The sequence below is a fragment of the Sus scrofa genome, chromosome 4 (genome assembly GCF_054392235.1).
Source record: "Sus scrofa isolate SSC_HxYL_T2T_F1_AM1 chromosome 4, Sscrofa_HxYL_maternal_Yorkshire_Landrace_v2.0, whole genome shotgun sequence".
Lineage (NCBI taxonomy): Eukaryota > Metazoa > Chordata > Mammalia > Artiodactyla > Suidae > Sus > Sus scrofa.
In genome coordinates this window covers 32,219,208-32,232,270 of record NC_139386.1, presented here as the reverse complement: position 1 = coordinate 32,232,270, position 13,063 = coordinate 32,219,208, and the positions used below count along the sequence as shown (strand labels likewise).

The 13,063-nt window shown below is 35.0% G+C and overlaps 1 long non-coding RNA gene across 3 annotated transcripts in view; it reads left to right on the top strand.

Moving 5' to 3' along the window:
* The window catches only part of LOC110260243 (uncharacterized), a 585,810-nt gene that overhangs the window by 459,599 nt on the left and 113,148 nt on the right, over positions 1–13,063 (top strand). The window contains exon 1 of one of the 3 annotated variants that reach the window (XR_014843512.1): positions 8,264–8,336. The exons of the other annotated variants lie outside the window; for them this stretch is intronic. This is a non-coding gene — a long non-coding RNA (uncharacterized LOC110260243). Of the gene's footprint in view, positions 1–8,263; positions 8,337–13,063 lie in introns of those variants that run through there. 3 annotated transcript variants of the gene reach the window in all.

Genomic DNA, 13,063 nt, shown 5'->3' with positions numbered 1-13,063 from the left:
GGCCAACCTTCTTGGAATGAGATTGCGTTGATTTCAATTATGTTAAATATAGTACTGTGTATCAGACATTGTGTTCAGTGCTAATAACATAGAAATAACCAAGGAAATCCTACTTAAATTTTGAGGATATTCTGGTTCAGTGACTATTTAGTGAGGAGCTTTGAAACTGGTATAGAAAAAACATGATAACTCCAAATGAGAGAAAGCAGACTGGACCAAAAGCTTAGATTTCATATACTCTGACTTATTTAATAGTAGAAATCTTTGTCAATGTGGTAAAGACAAAATGAAAGATTATTCAATAATTTCTAAATTTAGAATGATAAAGTAGGTAGAGAACTATTATTGCCATCCCTGGTTTAAAACACTTTTAAGGTATCTTATGTAGTGTACCTTACTTTAAACAAAAATATTGATGGTTCTTATTACAAAACTGTACTACTAAGGGCACTCACTGTATTTGTTCATCTCCTGTGTGAACTGTAGAGTCCAGGAGGGTAGGGAAATTTACAAACAGATGGAGACCCTCTTCCACTGGCTCACTTCTCCAATATGTGCTAACATCTGAGTATTTTTCACACAGTACCCAAGCCCATTATGTTGCCCTATATTGCCTCAAGAGATCTTGAAAGAATCGGCAAACGGTTATTAAAATGCTTAGGGGTGATGGTGCATTGGAATTACTCAAATGCAAAGCCTTCTCATTTTGATGAGACATTATCATCTGATGCAAGCTCTGTTTTTAATTTACACTTGCTTGTTAGTCAACAAAGTTTGGTAAGCTCACTCACTACAGTTACTTTGGGAATGCTTCCATTTCTTCATCTCTAAACTGCTGTCTTAAAAGAAAAGAAAACCTTCCAGGCATGGTATCTTTGAGTTAGCCAGTCAGATTGCAAATTTTAGTCTATTAAGTTATTTTGAAAAACTATATTTAGAAGTAACATTCCAGGGAAAGAAGTGAATAGATTAGAGTTAATCTAGTAGATTAGACATCCACCATTTAAATGGACAACTCTTCTGGACGGTCATAAATACTGTGAGATGGCTAAAGCCAAGTGTCAGTCAGAGTCAGTGCCATAGTCCATAGACTTACCAGCCTGTGTTGGAAACTGTCTGTTCATGATTGTTAGTCCCTGTGCCTGGCACTCGCAGGTACTCAAGAGCATGTGGCATTATCACAATATTGTTAGTGTTAGGGAAAGACATAGCAAATTAGGGAAATTTGCAGATGGGCCTGATACTCCAGATTATCAGCACACTTGTGTTGTTGTTAAAATAAAATACTCTCCAACTGTTCCATAGCTCTTTTGCATTACTTTTAAAGAAAAGTGTATTATGTAGGCACCGTTTTAAACCCAACTAGTATAATGACAGTGATTTGGTCTCCATTTCAAAGATGAGGTAAAAGTAACAAGTGACACTCTATATTGAAAAAAAATTTACACAAGCAGAGAGTTTAAATTAATCTTTTTTCTTTACCTATTTCCTAATTTCTTGGGGGGGGGGTTACTTGAAGTTTTTTTTTTTTTTTTCTTCTTATCAAAGCCAAGTATGACTTAACAAAAAGTTCCAATAACTTCAAAAAGTAGTGGATTTCCCTTCACATCTGTGTAAGCTCAAGGTGTATTTTCCTGACCTGTTGTGTCCATTTTCAATGTTATTAAAGCTTTAAAAAAAATACAACAGAAAGAGAAATTGATCTGAATCCTATGAAATCCACTTTACTTCAAATCTCTGAGTCCTTGTGGTAGACCAATTCAACAACAAGAAAAATTTAGTCTTGCCTCTGGAATAAAATTCAGTACTGTGGCACATTATTGACCTGAGTGTGTCATCAGCTTCTTTGGAAATTTGGATTTCAATACACTGTAATAAATGTGCCACAAACTTTTAATAGCATGGTTGGATGTATCCCTTTTTACATCTCTGGAAGAGAAGCATGGTACCGTATCCTGCTACCCTGTTTAATTTGTGCTCAGATGAAAATTTTTTTTAAAAAAAATTGCTGAGTAGTAGTTTTCTTTAGAACAATCATGATAGATAAAGCTTATCCTCAATTCTGACCAGGGCTTTTGTTGGTCATTCTGAAGAGTTTTTGAGGCGTAAAGCTCTTTCTTGGCAATATGGAAAGAAAAACAAGGATCCTCAGATGGCAGGGAGGAAATACTTCTTCCTAAACTCCAATTTTTTCCTTTTCTTGTGACTTCCAAAATTGCAAGAACCAAATGAAATCATTAATGCCATCTTCTACTGTAGGCAAAACTATGAAAACTATTTCTCCTCAGCGCTTTGTCTCCCCAAGTCTGATGCATCTGGCATTTAAAAATTGATAGCTTTGCTTTTAATTCTGGGACCCAGTTCAAAGTTAATGTTAAATAAATTAATATGGAGGAAACTATTCTAGTAAATAATCTTTCAGTGGTAGTTACTTTGGCAAAAATAATTTATGTGCTTTTCACCTTTGAATCAAGAATTATTTTAGATTTCTGAGGGAGAGTTTTACTATAAAATATCCTGCATTTTAAATACTATTTAATTATGATTTGCTTCCTTGGGGATTATATCATCATGTGATTTAATTTGGTATATACCCTAAGGGGGAGCATATTTCAATTATAAAATATTTCCTCCAGAAACAATAATGGTTCAATGATTTACTTCAGGATGCTATTATAAAATGGCTTATTCAACTGGAATTTAAATGCATTTAAGTTAAAAAGTATAGTACAGATACCCCAAAATTCATGAGAAATAATGCTTACATACAAAAATCATATTTATATCTATTTTCAGTCTTTATATAATACTTCAATTATTATATCTTGAACTTAGGCACCTGAATGCTATGAAACATTTATATTATTATCTCTTCAAAAAGTTCATTTTTGGACAAGTATCATTTGGATAGGGATTAACTTAATCAGAGATTTTGAATCTTCTCTACTTTAATTTTTAATCTCTTTTTAAAAAATATGTCTGAATCTTTAAAAGACCTAAACCTGTAGTCACAAAGCACTGCTTCAAAAAAGAAAAAGAAAAAAAAAAAAAAAAAAAAAAAAAAAAAGAAGGGAAAGTTTTTAAAGCAGCCACCGGCTGTAAGAGAGATAGTGCAGGCAGCAGATTTGTGACAGAGTGGAGCATGAAACCCATCAGCTGATGAGTGAAAATCCCTGGTTTCTAATTAATCGAGGTACACAGGCCAAGGGATGAAGAGGATCAGGGAAATGAAATCAGGAAAAAGATACCATCAGTCATTTCTGCGGCCCATTGTCATACTTCAGAATCTGCTGTAATGAATCACTCAGGCATTCCACAGATACATTCAAATGGTGAAGAAAATTCATTGTCCGGTGAAGAGCGTTTGATAAAAATCTTTCTTTTCCCCCCCTCTTTGTCAGAAGCCTATGATCAGAAAAGGAAATCCAGACAGCACAACAGGTGTGCTTTTTGCAAGCCTGGTGAAATCTGCAAATGAACCAAGTATGGAAGAATTTTTTTTGTACTAATTTTTTCCCCAAAAAAATGTGTTTGGGGAGGGTGTAGGAATAGAGCATCTGGCAAGGGGGGACTTGTTATTGAAAAAGGATTGCAAAAAGTGTAAGATTAAGCAGAGGATTGAGCCCCTTCCTACAGTGGAGAAATGCATGTTCCTATAAAATCTCAACTAGGGAAATAAGAGAAAGCCTTGGAAATGTAGTAATATTTAATTTAATTTATAAAGAGAGACATTTCCTTTGAAGGACAATCTATCTGATGAAGAAAGCATTATGTATTACAGCCTGGCTCTGATCAGAAAAGAAAAACCTCATCCTCAAAATCAGACAGCCGCTCTTGGGCCCATGGTTACTGGGATTTCCTGGAGAAAGGGTTTCCTTTAAAGTCAGTGAGACTTACCCGTGATGAATGCACATTTCAGCCTGAAGGTTTTGTTCAAAGGTTTCCTAATTCAGGCCTACATTCCTCCTGGGTTATAGCCCACTTGTGCGATAGTCATGTATTTTAATGGAGAAAATATTCATCGGAGCACCTATGACACAGTAGCTGTGGTTTTTGACTCTGCCACAACTTTGTGACTGTGTGAACAATTCCTTGTAGCAGCTCCAAGTGCTGTGTGGCATTAGGTGACATGCAAAGATAATTGTTTTCAAATAATCAGGTACTGTACTGAGACATATAAGGATGGCTGATTCATTTTAAATTTAATTACTATAATATAGGGTTTCGCTGTCTATATTATCAATCACCAAGACACTTTGGAGTTGATAATATTAAAATTGCAACAATAATGAGAATTCTACTTCATGATGAAAATAATTTTAATCATGGGTAGATTACAAATCCATTTACAGTTACGGTTACTGAGAATTCTATTATCTACCTTCTCTTGTAAAAGATGTTAAGACATGTTTTCAGGAAGTATAAAAGATTATAGAAGTATGCTGCTTCTACAAAGTTCCAAGCACAGGCTTTCAGAAAACCTCAAGAACGCTTCCCAACTGTCAAGATTTGGGAGGTGGAATGCAGACCAGAGGAGGAGGCTGGGGTTAAAGGGAGGCAGAAAGTCCTCTGTGTTTTTGCTCCTGTTTGGCTTTATTCTTTCAGTCAGAATTATTTTTGAGAACCTGCTATGTAATAGGTGCTGGGCTGGTTGCTGGGGATGAAGCAGCGAACAAGCATTGTGCTCACTGCCGTCGTGGTGCTCCCAGTCTAGGTTGTTCTAATGACTGCCCTGGTCCTGAAAGTGTTTAAGATTTTAAATGTATCCCAATGGAAAGCGGTGAACAAGGTTAGGCCATAACTGGTCCTCACCTCTTCCTACACATTAGTATCACCTGAAAAGTTAAAAAAAACATGTATATATATTTATAACATATAATAATATGTAATGATACATAATATAATTATAACATGTATGTGTGTGTGCGTGTGTGTGTATATATATTTTACAGCCATACCTGCGGCATATGGAAATTCCTGGGTCAGGTGTCGAATCAGAGGTGCAGCTGGGGCCTACGCCATAGCCATGGCAAAACCGTATCCGAGCCGCATCTTCAACTTATGCTGCAGCTTGTGGCAGTGCTGGATCCTTAACCCACTGAGCCAGGCCAGGATCGACCCTCATCCTCATATAGGCAATGTCAAGTCCAAGTCCTTAACCTGCTGAGCCACAACAGGAACTCTTAGATATGTATTTTTTACCCAGGCTCCATCCCCACATTTTGGTATGGGGTGGGGCTCAGACACAAGTAATTTTGCAAAGCTCCCAGGGGATTCTAATATGCAGCTAGGGCTAGGAAACACTAGACCACCAAAGACAACATCTAAAGGACCACCACTCTGGATATTATCTGAGATGACTCTTCCTCTGGCAAACCTCTAGGAAATTGTTTTCTAGTGTTCAACTGAATTAAACTAGCCCAAAAGTCCAGTAATTTATTTTGCAGAGAATATGTAAATTCATATACATAATACTGAATAATCACCTTGGCTAGCTCTGACTTCATGTCCTGTTCTGATATTGAAAATAATCAGATTTGGTCTTATAGTTGGTCCCAGTAAGATTTACTGCAGCTCATTGTATATTCTATTTTTTAACTAGGAATTTCTAAGAGGTCTGTTTCATTATATTATTATACCAGGAGTAGATTTAAGAAACTGAATCAAAGAGATACTAAATGTGTTTGAGGGGACTGAGTTGTGAGAAGGGAGGCATTCATTGGTAATGGACAGTTACATTGTCCCACCTATGGAGTTCCCATCACAGCACAGAGGTTAATGAACCCAACTAGTATCTATGAGGATGCAGGTTCAATCCCTGGCCTCACTCAGTGGGTCTGGCGTTGCCGTGAGCTGTGGTGTAGGTCACAAATGTGACTCGGATTTCGTGTGGCTATGGCATAGGCCAGTGGCTACAACTCCAGTTGGGCCCCTAACCTGGGAACCTCCATATGCTGCTGGTGCAGCCCTAAAAAGACCAAAAAAAAAAAAAAAAAAAAAAGAATTGTCCCAGCTATATTCCTCTCTTTGGCGTGGCTGCACTCTAAATCCGTGGGAACTTGTATTCTGCTCCACAGAACCTGTGGTCTCTAATTAATGCATCTGGACATTTCTTGGTTTAGGGATATACACCTGAATAACTTTTTGTTTATATATTTAATTCATGTGAAATGTATCTTATATATATGCATTTATAAAATAGCTAAACATAAAAAATCATAATTTATATTGTCACAATTCTAATTTTCTTTATCCCATAATCTTTTTTTTTTTCCTCTCTTTATTGGGATTCTCTTCCTCTTCTCTACTTTTCTTTATCCTGAACCTTGGTCCCTCATTTGAATGTGTATTTTTTAAATTTTATTTTCCCTTTGCTCTTTCAGGAACTAACAAAGTCAGTAATCACAAATATCTCCATTCACTTGATCCTTTTCCTCAATCTTTGTTTTCCATAATACCTATGTGTCCTAGACTATGTATGCCTATATGCATAGACATGGAAATAATTAGTTTTAAAAAATCAGTCTTACCCTCACTGTCACTTAAAGCATTCCCACAAGCGTGTAAACTGCGCCCCACACTGGTCCCCTGCTTTGGTGAAACTCTATGAATAAATTACATTTCCAGAGCCTGCCAGCTTTCTAATTCCAGCTTACTGCACTTTGGAACAATATCTTTCCTTCATAAGTTCCATAATTTTTGTCTTTTCCTGTTTATGTTCATCTTTCTCTTTCTCAAGCTCACCAATAACTTTTTCAGAAAGAGATGGCCTCTCTCATGGCCAGAGCTTCTTGAGACTTACACCTGTAATTAGGTCGAATTATTTGGGTGATGATCAAAGCAGCAAAACCTCCTTCGATGGTGTTTAGTCAGGAGTATCATTGTTTAACATTCGTGTTTGCATGCTAATTTTCGGAATTGGAAAACACATGGATACAAGTGTGAGATTAAATTTTATTTTCCTTGAAGCAATAAACTCAGTTCATTGTCCTCTCTTTCAGCATTTAGAGAAATACAAAGCATTAAGCTGTCAGATTTCAGAGTAACGATACAGAATTTTGAATTCTGATTCAGAGGCACAAACATTGCAATCATTAACTATATATATTTGAATTTATAAAATGAATTGGCAAAGGGGGAAAAAAACCCAAAAAGTTGTAAATAAGTTAACAGAAGAGTAACAGAGCCATTGCACAGCCCACCATTTTAATCCAGTCACTTTGCAAAATGAAGGCTATTTGGACAGGTTTCATCAAAAAATGAAACTGACCAGACAGTCCACAGGTGATCAGTTCCAAGCCTTCCCCCAGAGTCAGACCTTCAAATATTTATCATATATGTAGGTATATTTGCTTGGATCATGATAAAGTACGTATTCGGGATTTTTGGAAAGTGAGCTAGAATGTCACCTGAGACATGCGTCTGATTTGGACTGAGTTCAGAAGCAAAGTGCCTTGAGAGGCCAGAAGAGAAAGAGGGTGAGAGGGAGAGCAAGCAGGTATGGACAGCCTATGTTGCCAGCTCTAATGTCCCAGTGCAATTATTTTGTGGACATCCACTCCTTGCCTGCATAGGAGATAGGGCTATAAGTGTATGTTATTTTTTAATTACAAGGGGGGTAGAAAAAATCCTGATGATGGGCTGGAAGGTGCCATTGCATTGTTATTTTTTCCTCTCCCTTCGTTTGCTGATTATGTGAGCTGGGCTCCTTTGCTAGCCGATGATAAGCAGAATTTCCATGTTCTCTGCATAATTAATCCATCTCTGCCTCTCTTCATGCCAACTCGCCCGTTATCGCCGGCACATGCCTGAATTGCAAAAGAATCCGCTCTTCAATTGGAACTTATTGATATTCTAAGAAAAAAAAAAGAGAGAAGGGGGAAAAAACTGAAAATCCTTAAGTTTAAGCCGCAGATTTTTAAATGGATTAATTTCGCTGCAATCGCAGCCATCTAAGGCGGGAAGGCAGGCAGAGCAAATTGAAAGCGTCTCCATGTTTGCAGAATTGGGTCCAGAACGCTGAAATGTACTGGCACAGCTCTCTTTTAAAGTCAGAAAATTACCATTCATTTACATCACATGAAATACTTTTTTATGCTAGAAATATTCAAGAGACGTTCTTTAAATGCCTGCTAATGCTTGATAACATTTCTAACTTTCAACGTTTTGCTAGACTTTGATATGACATGATAGGAATGCCTTCCAGTAGAGAATGTTATATCTCTCTTTATCACATATAGATTACATCATCTTTTTCTTAATCATCCCCAAGTAGTCTTTAAACAATGAAGTCTGTCATTGGTTTTGTGGAATTTTGTGTGCTGATGGACGTCAAGGTTAGTCATTTATTTTTTGTCTACCTACAAATGAAATGTTTGTTTTTGTTTAATTTTTCTTCTTCAAATACCTAGAGACCTTGGATAGTAATAATAAGAATATGAAAATAATCATAATAGTTTCTCAGTAGTCATTGTTTTGACTATTTTCTTCAGTCTTATGATAAACTCTTATTTTTGAGAGACTCGATTCTTTCTTTTAACTTATAAATAGTTACACTTTGAAATCTCCTTGGGTCAGTAGCTGAAGCTATTCCGCAAAGTGTACATTTCAATAATCACAGTACGTATACTCCCATTTCCAGGATCCTTGCCACTTCCAAATAGTTGTGGATGTTTTATTTTTCTGATCTTTAAATCCATTGTATGTTAATTTCCCCACTCCTGGAATTGAGCACTGCCAGGACTGAAGCTCTCCTTTAATACTCTAGTGTAGCTTTAGCAATGCTTTCTTCCTGCATTTGAATGCTCATGTAGCTGCAGTTTCTGCTGGTCTGCACGACAAGGCTGATGTGCTCTTTTAGCTTAGAGAGAAGAGTTGCTACCATCGATCATAGAAGAAAATGGGAATTTAAATATTTTAAAATATTCACCAGTAAGTTGGTCTTACGCAGTTTGAATTTAGTAAAACTCAAAAGGAAAAATAGTAATAATCGTATTTTTTTAAACAACGACTGAGTTGAAAGGTACATTTCCTGAGGAAAATGAGTGAGCAGTGATATCTGGAGATATTGGTTTCAGTTATGAGACATAGATCTTCCTAACTATAGGCCATTTTAACATAAAATACTGGTATTTATTATTAATGAATGATTTAAATATTGAAATTGTATTAAAGAGGCAAAGTGAAATAAACCAAAGTGAATAAAGAGGCAAGAAACACATTGAAGAGGAAAATGGTTTTATAGTCATAGTAATATATTTAAGATGGGGATGATTGCCATAAACATAAAAACAGTTAAATGATACAACTGTAACATAATCATATTAAATGTAAAATCTTACATAATTCTCAGGCTACCTATATCTTGGAAAGAGAGGAAACTGCTAGTTGCACATGGAGTAATTTTGTATAGTCAGCTAAACACTTTAAAGCAATTTTAAAAATGAAATGAAAAATGACCCTTCTTAAAATAGATGTAGCAAAAACATTTCAACCATAAATAACAATTTCACTGACCTTGTATGCTCAACCCTTTCATTTAAAAGCATGAATTAGAAGGACTTGAAAACTGCAGGTGTATTTGGGGAAGAGGAAACTTCTCCTAGGCATTATGTTTTGAAATAAAAATTGTGACTTAAAACTCAAATATTTTCCGTAGTATGCATTTCATTCATATTTTGAACATTCTATGTAAGAGTGATAAATATGTTGATGAGAATTTGTTTTTGTAAAAATTATATTTTATTCTTTTACTCTGAAATCATTATTATTTTTCTATCTATAATTAATAGTTTCAACTTAGTTCATATTTTTAATATTTTTTCCTATAAAATAGGAGTTATGCTGGTTTCATTCTTATAATCTAAATTCACTGGGTATTTTGAATGAATTTAAGGTATCACATTTCTAATTATTACCATATGTGCAGATCTGAACAAGAAGAGTGATGCAAATGGTTTCGAGATGCTCAGTGTCAGATGACAGGCTAAATCAAACAGCAGTGATTCACTCTGAAGTGGTGACTGTGAATACGCTCTGAATTAGCTATTTCACAGAAAAAACTAAGACACTGACATGGATTCATAAATGATGAACTGACTTATAATAGAAACAATTGAATGGATTTTTTTCTCTCTTTTAAATTTAAGGATGAATTGAAAAGTGAAGAAGGCTATTACAAATGATTTTCTTGGTGTCAAAAAATTGCTAAATAGTTTTTTTTTTTTTTGACATGAAAATGAGTGACAGCCCTTTATTTGTGTTGTGCATGATGGATGGATCCCTTCATCGCCTCCCTTCTCCTTCCTCTTTCCTTTGTAAGTGGATAGAATTGAACTATTTACCACCTAGAAGTTGGCTTTTTGCTCATCAGATACTATCATCTTCTAAAACTTAAACCTCTTTATGCATATTCCAAAGAGCCAAACATATCAGTTTTGTCTTCCTCACAGATGTACATCTTCCAAAATGAAATAGTTAATGATTCTTTTCTTGATTTTCTGCCTTTTTTTTTTTTTTTTGCCTTAAATCCAGGGGGTTTAAACTCACTCAGTCCTGGAAAGAAACTTAATATACTTGAACACTTTTCCCTTTTCTGTTCAATCCTCTCAGGTCAGGTGGTTCTTGTGATAAGGAACAAGGTTCAAAGAGCTTTTAATCTCTCGTGTTTTGTACCCAAACTCTCCAATATAATTGTTCCTCTCCCCAGCTTCTCATAAGCTATCACTGTGGGTCACTAAATATTGGCACTCATCAATTAAGAGGCAGCCATTGAGAATCTCCTAGGCATTCTTGCAGTGCTCTGTGCACTGGAAAGGGACTGAAATTTTGTGGCTTGCCAGAGTCTGCTAAGTGGCCTTTCCTCAGCAAAAGTTTATGGTAAAATCTCCACATGGGTTTATTTAATTCTGATAAAAACACATAACAATTATTCTTTCATATTAGCCTAGAGTTCATTTTTTTAAAAAAGATATCTGAAGATATTTTCCAAATTGGTGATTCTCAAGTATAGATATCTTCTGCCTAGCTGAGATTGATATCAACATTAACAAGCCTGGTACAGAAATGTATATTTTAAAATAGTTGAATCACCTTTCGGGGAGCATGCAGTTGTATCTTAAAGAGACAAAACTGAGAAGCGTCTTCTAGCTACCTGAGTGGCAGATGACGCTGTAACCAGATGTGACCTTCTTATTTAGAAATCTCCCTAGAATATTTTCCACAGCCTTTTATATACTAACTACAATCTTTATTAACCAAAAGAAGTTTATGTGTTTTCTTTAAAACTATTAAGAAAACAGACTAAAGAAAAGACAGCTGTGGTTTCTAATTCTGGCTGATCACTTATCATCTTTATGACATCAATATTGGGACCTTAATTTCCTCTTTTGTAATAATTAGAAAAATAATACCTACATCAAAGAGTTGTTTTGACAATAAAAATATGAAAGCACTCAGCACGTTTCCTGAAACAGGCAGTGTCAAGCAGTTAGGATCCTTCTGTTTTGCCATTTAGTCATTATTTTATGTAAGTCAAATACTAGAAGAGGAGAAGGGGGTAAAGCAAGGATTAATGTGTATGTCTTGATGTGTGCATCCTGGTTCTTACATGTATCGGTGTATATCAGGTATTTCTATTCAAACATTGAGTAGACATGAAACATTTCTTTGTATTTTTCTCAGGGACATTAAAAATCACCAATGTAATCTTCTAAAATAATCTTTCTATATTTCATGTAAATCTTATAAAAGATAAAAAGGATTAGAGGGGAAATAAGAATCTGTTGATATTGTTGCTTTCATATAAGATCTCCCATAGTCTGAGCTTTCTGGTTGCCTTTTCTTTGGGGCCTCAATTTGTAACCTCTATAGCAGCAAGCAGGTATTAAAATTGTGATTTTGGAATATGTGTAAATAGTTAATTGGAACTATACATATTTTATAAATATAATTTTGAGGAATAGGAGAGGGAAGTATTAAAGAAAAAATTAATATAGTAAGCTTTTCTAAGATATCTCACTTTGAGGAATTAAAATTTAAAGTATAAATTAAATCATTTTATTTCCTGAAATACTTATATTCACTTCAGAAAAGTATATATTTAAATAACTATTTTCCCTCTTGAATTAGAAACAAAAACATATTTCTAAATGTATGTTCACATGCAATGGGGGCTTATTGAAAAATGATTAGTTAGAATCCTCTTAGTTCTTGGATTGTATTATTATTTTATAATAGATTATATATCATATTATTATAAAGTTCTCAATTGATGTAGATCATTATAAATACAGATTACTTTCATAGACACATCCTGGCATTATGACCTATATCTAAAAGCACTGCTTTTTCTTAAAAATATTTAACCATACATGATAGATTCCTAATTTAAAATGTTTTTTATAATAATGCAATTATAGTATATTAACAAACTCATTTAATGAGCACCTCTTCTGTGTAGATCTCTGTGCAGAAAGAGTTATAACCTAATTATGACACCAAGAAGAATGTGATAATTTCCAGGTCCCATGGAAATCCAAATTAAGTCCAACTTGAATAATGTTTGTTGATCTGAAATGTTGTGGAATTTCCATTCCTCTGCTATTGTGCTCTATATATACCTCTGGGTTTTATCAAGTCTTACTTGAAACAAGTGGACACTCACCAGTGTTTGGGAGGCTTGGCCTATCCAAGATCATTATCAAAAATGACAGTGTAACAATCAAACTTGATCAACACAGAGAAATAGACATGTCTATCCTGTGTTGAGGTAATACAGAGGTTCATGGCCAATAAATACACAGGTAAGGCTTTTCAGAAAGAAGTTGTGATTTGAATTATTATAAAGAGGAAAGAACCATATCATGGATTTACAAGAGAGTAAGGAGAAGTACATAGAGGGAGAAAGATTGTAGGAATTCAGATTCTAGTAGAATTTGAAGGCCATGTTGGAAATTTGGGTAATGAGAAAATGGAATATATCTACAAATCAATGTTTGGAGAAAAAAAGAGAGCAGGAGATTGAAATAAATTGTTTTCACATTTAGATACAGAATGAATTAGA